Source organism: Notothenia rossii, assembly GCF_949606895.1.
Source record: "Notothenia rossii genome assembly, chromosome: 8".
NCBI lineage: Eukaryota > Metazoa > Chordata > Actinopteri > Perciformes > Nototheniidae > Notothenia > Notothenia rossii.
Window position 1 is genome coordinate 52,364,119 of NC_136906.1, and position 7,403 is coordinate 52,371,521.

At 41.4% G+C, this 7,403-nt stretch overlaps 1 long non-coding RNA gene across 1 annotated transcript; it reads left to right on the top strand.

Annotated features, from left to right (window-relative positions):
- Positions 1 to 523: 523 nt before the first annotated feature.
- On the top strand, positions 524 to 5,590 carry LOC307016879. The gene is made up of 5 exons (XR_013801956.1): positions 524 to 676; positions 1,011 to 1,109; positions 3,475 to 3,632; positions 5,218 to 5,305; positions 5,460 to 5,590. It is a non-coding gene; the product is annotated as an uncharacterized lncRNA (long non-coding RNA).
- Positions 5,591 to 7,403: the final 1,813 nt, after the last annotated feature.

Below are 7,403 nucleotides of genomic sequence, written 5' to 3' on the forward strand. Positions count from 1 at the left end.
ATTATTCAATGTTATACTAAAATCCATGTGAAAAAAATTGCTTCTCACTGTTCTCAGGTCAAATGTTTATATGTGATTAAAAATGCGATTAATTTCGATTAATTAATTACAAAGCCTCTAATTAATTAGATTAATTTTTTTAATCGAGTCCCGGCCCTAATTCTAACACCACTAAATAAAAAATAAAACAATGTTTTAATTTGTCTTACATTTGGGTAAAATATTGTCATTTAAATAACTATTATCATTTTTATTAATAATGAATGAAAACAGTTATTAATATGTTTTTCTGACATTTACTTTTTCGTCCCATATTTAAACTATGCTGCTTTCGTGGGAACTAGGAAGTCCCAATTTTGAGTTGGAAAAAGCCTATAAATAGCCTTCAAGTTCTTTGTCAGAAATACAGATTTATTTTCTTTTTTTTGTTCAAATCAAATATTTTCAATACTACTATGGGTCTTTAGCCCTATTGTATTTGTGGTTGTATCTTCTTGCTGTCTTGTGGTTATGTATCCGTGGGAATTAGCATAATTTCAAGTTGGAGTTTTCCCATTTCCGGGGCCTTTTGAACGCAGCAGATCTGAGTTGAAGCAAGCGCGAAAAAAAGGCGCCATAGAGACCGAAGTCAGTTGGAAGGATTGTCGGTGGAAAACTGTGCAAAAGTGGAGTCGCGGTCAGTTTTAAATGAAATGATAAACATGACTTTCTGCTGACAATCGATATCTTACTAATCTATATTCTCAGTTGGAGCTAACTCCAGTTAAGCTAATATTCTCAGTTGGAGCTAACTCCAGTTAAACTCATATTCTCAGTTGCAGCTAACTCCAGTTAATCTAATATTCTCAGTTGGAGCTAACTCCAGTTAAGCTAATATTCTCAGTTGCTGCTAACTCCAGTTAAGCTAATATTCTCAGTTGTTATGCTGTAATATTAGAGTTAGCTACAAACTGAAAATCCAACAGGTAGCCTACTGAAGTAAAGAGAATCGTTTTTTTTTTATCCCCCAGCAATATCTGACCTGAAGCAAGCGCGAAAAAAAGGCGCCCTCAAGACCGAAGTCAGTTGGAAGGATTGTCGTTGGAAAACTGTGCAAAAGTCGAGTCGCGGTAAGTTTTAAATGAAATTATAAATATGACTTTATGCTGGCAATCGGTATCTTACTAAGCTATATTCTCAGTCTCAGTGGAGCTAACTCCAGTTAAGCTAATATTCTCAGTTGGAGCTAACTCCAATTGTTGATCATTTGTGTGCATAACAGCGGTGACAGTGTCCAGCCTGCCTTCACTTATCTCTGTAGGTGTGTATCCCATATTATTATGAACATGTATTAATGATCAATTAAGCCATCATTCACCTTTTAAAGCATAAGGATTATCATAAAACATGCTTCCTTCTAATTTAAAGACTTCTAACAGGGCTCGACATTAACGACTGCCCGATGGCCCGGGGCCATCTAGTATTTAGCTCGGGCAATGAAGCCTCACCTGCTGGTTGCCCGATCGGGCAATCTATTATGCCAGTATCATGCAGCTCACGGATCCAGTAATGAGTGACCCGACAGTAAAACTAAACATATCTATAACTAGTTATGGTAGTTTGAGAGGTAATTAAAATAGCTACGTGTGATATTCTAACCTGAAGTGTGTGTTTTGTCCGCTCACCGCTGCATGTGATCATGCAGAGCTGCGTGTCGACTCGTCAGCAGCAGCTGATCTCTCTCTCCCATCAGATTTGACTTCACTCGCGTTTATGTCCACATCGATCAGATCCAGCTAGTTCTAGCTAATGATATGTCTACCTGCTTATTAAAAGACACCTAAACAATAAGTGTCGCTATGCAACTGGGTGAGGCCACAAAGTATAGCGCAGCATTATGCATTTGTTTACATGCCCACCGGAACCCCGAGGCATTAGCAACAGATCAACGCACAATCAACCCATACAGGACATCTCTTTCTCCACATTAAGTGTTAGACATTAGAATGGACTACTCTTGTCTGTCACATACTCTTCTTGTCTGTCACATAAGTGGCGCAACTGAAGCGGTATTGCGCTAAAGGGAAATTATTTTGACCGGACATTTTGACCGAAGAGATTTAGATTTGCCGGCTAACGGGAACTCTGACGTCACCATTTTGTGTGCTTTGCGGATGCGCTCGGCTCCTCTCGACTGCTGCTCGGGTCTGCTCAGTGAGCTTCCGGATGAGGAGGCATTTGTTCGACCAACTTACAGTCGATAACTTTACAAACATTTTTAACAGCGGCCATAATAGTGTAAATAATGTTTGTTTTGGCAGTTATAACTGAATGTAATGTTTTCTACTTTTTTACATCTGGGAAGGCATTTGCCTTCATCAGATGGAAAGTGTCTTGACCAACAACTTAGTATTTATTATAGGCTAGCTATGCAGGGCATGCAAGCGAGCAAACACAAACAAGAACAAACAAACAAGTGAAATGAAGAATACAATTGAAATTGTACAATATAATATTGTGGTCGTTCATCTTATAATTCAGTCTAGAGAATGCACAAGACAGCATCTAAGACCTGCAAAAATCTAAATTTTCTAGGGGGAGGCCCCCCAAACCCTTCGTGCGTCATTTTGTCCACGCGCATCTTTCAGAGCAATCTCTATTGGGCTCAGGGCCATCTGTAAATTAGCTTAGATGGCCCACAGCGCCATCTCCCAAAATCCTTAATGTCATGCACTGTCTAATTATGTGAATAAGTTTGCAGTTTGGAAAAAAGTAAAAGGTTACTGTGTTTATACTCTTAAAACTAGTAACTTTGTGCCTCTTTCTGTTCTAGGCCTTGTTTCACATTGTTGAGTTTCTGGAAACCCAAGAGGTTGAAGTAGTCCCAGCACTGTGGGTTGCAGATGATACCTGTCAGTGGCCAGCTAACTACAAGCACGACGACTTAATTAAAGCCATACGAAATGAGGAGCAGCCTGAGCCTGTGTGATCCCTCTTATTTTTCAATTTCAAGAGCTGGAAAGAGTCATCTTGTAATGCATTTATATATGTTGAATGTCCTTATTTTTAGCTCTTATGCATAGACTTCTTACAAATCAAGAGATGATGATGGATCAACTCAAAGTCATTCAGATGACCATGCAGAAAATTCCAGGCGAACCTGCTGGTGGGCCGGATCCCCTTGGCAGGGATATACTGCCGCTAAAAGATATAACCCTGCTGGCTCTGGAGAAATGTCTGAGGGAAGAGGCAGACCTTCAAAACAAAATGTTAATAATTGCCCTTACCAACTTAAAAGGATGGGGAACCCAATTTGAAACTATTGTTATATTTGACTTGCCACCTAAGTTGTATGTTGGACAGCAGTGATGCTAAATACCAGCTAAGCGAAAAGGGAAATAATGTTTTTTAATGTTTTTTTTTTTTTTAATTAGGTTATTGTGACTAGTGTTTATATAATGCATGTATCCTTAGCTTTTAAATGATCTTTTTCAGATTACTGCATTGAGTGCCATTGGAGGACTGGACGTTAAGGATTGCGTTTGGCGAGTGATGAAACACTGTTTTACCAACTCCCTTGCCAAACAGCTCAACTGGCGTGGCATCAATGGGAAAACAGCATTCCAGACTGCAACTGAAAGATGTCATTACTGGTAAGTGTTACATTGCGCTGTCATCAGTCTAATGAGTCCAGTCCCCTTTTCTTGCATGTTTGACACTCAGTTAGTACTTACTGATCCTAGATTCAACCAATTCAAATTACTCTTGGTAAAAAAGTCAAGTAAAAAAAGACATATCAAATCATATTTAGTTTAACATGGTTTGCCACATAAAGAGTTCAAAAAGAAACGCTGAAAGGAGGCTGGAAGCACATCTACTCTTTCTCCCTCATTGAGAAATTATTTTACTAGCGGGCGTCAAGCTTGTTGGTGTTGGGCAGCTGAAGGCAAAGGGCGTCCTCTGCCATGGCCAGAATGTTCTCAAAGTGCCTTCACCACTGAATTCGTCGGACACAGCACGCCATGCACTTCGCTGATCCTTAGGTCCCCAGATTGCGTCCTCAATTGTGCAATCCATCCAATGGCTTTACAATGTTCTCTATTTTTAGGGACTGTCAGAAACAACAGGCTCACAGCGACAGCAACAGACCAAGAGGTAGAATCCTACATAAAAAAAATAGGGCTGTCAAGTTAACGCGTTAATAACGCGTTAACGCAATTTTTTTTTAACGCCACTAATTATTTTAACGCATGCGTATTTTTTTTCCTCGGCCGCCACGTAGTTACAGAGCGCATCGAGTTTAAAATACCATCTACAAGCTGATGCTGACAGACCTGCTCCTGCCGCCCGCTTGTGGCAGGCCCTCTATGGGCAGACCACACTTCCACGCTCACCGGCAGGCACCGACTGGCCATCGGGAGGACCGGGAGGGTGTGTGTATGTGTGGCGCGAGAGAGAGACCTTACGTGTATTTTTGTTGTTGTTAGCATCTGGTGCTAGCTAGCTGCGCTAACGGATATAAGGAGCTGTTTAAATGAAAACAGAGGAGCGACAATTCGCCACAACTGCGCCGAGCACTTCACTTTATGCAGGTAGCCAGACAGTGGGACATTGTGGGAAAAGTCAGCACACTCAGCACGGATAGTGCGCGCAACATGATTGCAGCTTCCAGGCAGCTACCATTCGAGCATATGCCTTGAGTTGCACATCGCTCCAACGATCCATCACACACACACACACACACACACACACACACACACACACACACACACACACACACACACACACACACACACACACACACACACACAGAGACACACACACACACGCGCACACACACACACACACACACACACACACACACACACACACACAGAGACACACACACACACACACACACACACACACACACACACACACACACACACGCACACCATTTGTATTGTATTATTGTATGATAGAGGTTCCAGGTTGAATTGAGGCGAATATTTGTAATGTTCAGAGGTTTTTGTGTTTAATATTCATGAGAATATTTGTCATTGTTCAAATGATAATAAACATTAGCATAAAGCATATTTGTCCACTCATATGTTGATAAGAGTATTAAAAACTTGAAAAATATTCCTCTAAGGCATATTTAGAACAGATCAAAAATGTGTGATTAATTTGCGATTAATCGCGATTAACTATGGACAATCATGCGATTAATCGCGATTAAATATTTTAATCGACTGACAGCCCTAAAAAAATTGGCTTCACCTTGCGGGCGACCGAGATGGAGGTAGAAGAGAGAGAGAGGAACGAAGAAGAGCTGTCCAAGAAACCCGTAAGTCAGTTACAATATCTATTTTGCAATATATGTATAATAATTTGTAATATATAATATAGAAATATATAAGGAATTGTATTTTGTTTCCGGTTTTTTAAGTTTGTTTGTTTTAGTTTCAAAATAGTTTTTTTTGTCCGTGCATTCCTTATAGGCCTTCAAGATTCCCATGGGCCCAGTCAAGGAGGTCGATAAATCCATCAATAAAATATCCAGGTTGCTCCCGTGCCAAGGTCGGCAAAAGTTCGTTCATTTTGGTTGAGCAGGGTTAGGTTTAACTCTATGGTTCTACAAGTATTCTGTGCTAGTTCTGTTTTCACAAGAAAATCAATAAAATAAATCTGAAATGTCACTGAGTCTGCAGAAGAGTTTGTTTATTTTTGGGGAGCTAAGCTTTTTTTTTAGAATTGTGTGTTTTTTCAAAGTTGCTTTACTATACAGCAATTTTTTTTTATTATTCTGTTATTTTGGCATGGTTGTATTGTATCCCAGTTATTTTGAAAATGTAATGATGCAGTGGCTAGTTCATAACCAATATGAATAAATTATGATACAATCATTAAAAAAACGTTTGGTTCATCTGTTGTAACTTATTTGAACATTTATCGATGCAACTTTTGGGAGGCCATTTTGACATTTGTATTTACTGTATGTTGAATATTGCTGTTGCAGAATCCACAGTGTCATTGATATTCAGTTACTGAGTCACCAAAGTGTTAATGGCTTTTTAGAGCTAGGTCTGGTTTATTTGGTTCATTCTTGGCTGACATGTGGCCATGCTTTGAACTGCTTGTGGCAGAGATCTGGTAAACATCACCCGACCGCCAAAGTGCCATCATTCCATGCAGCATTTGGGCCGGATGAGGATACGGAATGTGGGCCGGATCTGGGCTAGAATTAAAACTAACCATGGCCCAGATTAGGGCCAGTTCTGGTTTATGTGGTTCGTTTTTGGTTGACATGTGGCATTGCTATGGCTTGCTTGTGGCACAGATCTGGCAAACAGGAGCGGAGCGCCCAAGTGCCATCATTCCACGTGGTATATGGGCCAGATAAGGATATGGAATGTGGGCCGGATCGGGGCCAGAATGAAAACTAACCGTGGCCCAGATTAGGGCCAGTTCTGGTTTATGTGGTTTGTTTTTGGTTGACATGTGGCATTGCTATGGCTTGCTTGTGGCCCAGATCTGGCAAACAGGAGCGGAGCGCCCAAGTGCCATCACTCCATGCGGTATATGGGCCAGATGAAGGTGTTTTGTGTGGGCCAAATCTGGGCCAAACCTTTTTTGCTATCTGGGACCCCTACACCCTACCCCTACACCCTACCCCTACACCCTACCCCTCCGTTTGCGCGTTCACGCCGAGGGTCCGCCATATTGAGGGCTGTTCCAAAGCAACGAGTGTGGAGCGGTGTGGAGGGGGAGTGGGCTATCAAGCCCTCAAACAGCGAGTCTGCAGCAGTCTGCAGCGGTGCTGACTTGAGACCGGTTGTCACTGGCCCAATCCCAAACCACTCCCTCGACCCTACCCCTCCGTGACCGATTGAACTCCGTCTGTAGCCACACTCGCAGCTCAACGAAGCTCCCTCCTGTCAGGTGGAGGGAGTAAATACAGCAGCAAGCTTTGGGACGGCCTCCCCTCTCTCCGGCAGAAACAGGAAATGCCGTAACTGTATGTAACAACGGTTTCAAATCAGCATCTCTTAGACAAAAAGTTTAAATTAATAACTCAAATAAAACTCCAAACATATTTCATTGTGTTACTTTTTTGTAAAGCTCTTTTAGTTTTAAACCTGATGTTTATAAGCTTCTTAGTTTTTGCAACAGTCTGTAAATATACACAACTTTATAATAAAATACACACATTTACCTTTTTCTAGACTAAACACAGGTATGATCCTAAGTTAAAACATATGAGGTTATCATGAGGTTGTTAACATCGCAGTTTATCAGTGGATGTTTGCTGGAACTACTTGTAAACAGCGTGTTTCCTGATGGACACACACAGCGTGACTCCGGTCAGTTAGAGACCGGTCTCAAGTCAGCACCGCTGCAGACTCGCTGTTTGAGGGCTTGATAGCCCACTCCCCCTCCACACC